Below are 1,744 nucleotides of genomic sequence, written 5' to 3' on the forward strand. Positions count from 1 at the left end.
TTTCTGAATCATTTTATAAAATTAAATTATGTTGACTACAATTTAATTTTTTTTTCTTTTTTTTGATCGCAATATTTTTTCTAATCATTTAATTTATGTATAACATCATATGTTAATTTCTAATTATATTAATAGTTTATGATAATGAAAAAGTTTTATGCTCTCTTAAATATCTTTTAACTTGGACCTAAATAATTGAATTTAATTCACATGTATAATACATTAAATTTTTTTGACTTTAATATTTTATCAATTTTATAATTTTTTTTTGTTTTTTTTTATTTTTATTTATTAATTCTATGAATTCATATTTTTTCATATTTTGTGAATATTATTATTTATTAATCAATTGATCATAACTTACTTTGTACAATATTTACCTTATTTAATTCAATAGAATGATATTAAGATTATGATCATTATTCATTATAATGATTATAGTGAACAATTAGATATTAATTTTTCATTTACCCATTTTTCAAAATTATCTGCATTCATTTGGCCATGATAATCTGTTGTTGTTCGTTAATTTAAAAATTAAATCATCATTTTTTATAAATCCATTTTTTCCTCCAACATGTACAATCTATGTGAAAAACTATTATTTTTTAATATCCTAATTATTTCTTCATTTTGCCAATATTTTTGAAAACACACATTGTAGTATCTACTAACATTTCGTATATGTATATAATATTTCTATTTTAAAAGCTATGTTAAATTGTCTTTAAATATTTTGACAATATTTGGTTTTTTCACTAAACTTTTCTATATTATTCTATATTATTTCTAGATATTATTTTTTTTCCATTTAAAATTCAATTTAATAATGCAATAATGCAATCTATATAAAAAATTAAGTTTTCAAGGAAAAATAATATTTTCTTTAATGGCTATTAGTAATTTGAACCTAATTTTTTTTTTCTGTAAAAATCGTAAATTAAATTTTTTTTATAATTTTGTCTTCATCGGAATAATAAAATTTTTTTATTTTCTTTTCTTGGTCATTTTTTGTTTGGTGATATAATTATATAATATATAATTATTCGTCTATTCTAGATATTGGATTTTCTTTTTGAATTCTAAAAATTGTTTTTATCAAAACGTCAACGTAAAAACTTTTTTGAATTCTTCATCATTTTCTTATTATTCAATGAATCAAATTTCATGTTTCACTCTGAATCATTTGTCCTTATTTATACTCCATAATAATAATGAATAACAATAAAATTCTAATAAAAAAATTGAAAATTAGAAAAGAAGAAATAAAATTTTTAAGGATGAAAAAAATGCATTTTGATTGAATTGAATGATGAATGCTCTGAAAACATTGTGCATCATTCTCAGTTTTTTAAAACAAAAGTAAACAATTTAGTTTTTAATTTAACCTGATACCTGTCTAAATGTCTATTTTTTCTTCAAGTTCTCATTCACTTTGATATTTTTTAATAGTTAATTTAGTCATGGGATATTTCATTATAGAAACTCGAAAAAATAATTTACATCACATGTTATTCTTTCACATTAGACATTTGTAAAAATATTTTTTTGACAATTTTCAAAATTATATTAATATAAGATTATAATAATCTTATATAATAATCTTATATTATATATATTAATCTTATATAATAATATTAATAATAAAGATTATAATATTATAATTATAAAATAAAAATAATATTATAATTATATATATTAATATAAGATATTAATAGTTATATAATATAATATTATATAATAT

Source organism: Apis dorsata, unplaced genomic scaffold, assembly GCF_000469605.1.
Source record: "Apis dorsata unplaced genomic scaffold, Apis dorsata 1.3 scaffold_526, whole genome shotgun sequence".
In the NCBI taxonomy this organism is placed as follows: Eukaryota; Metazoa; Arthropoda; class Insecta; order Hymenoptera; family Apidae; genus Apis; species Apis dorsata.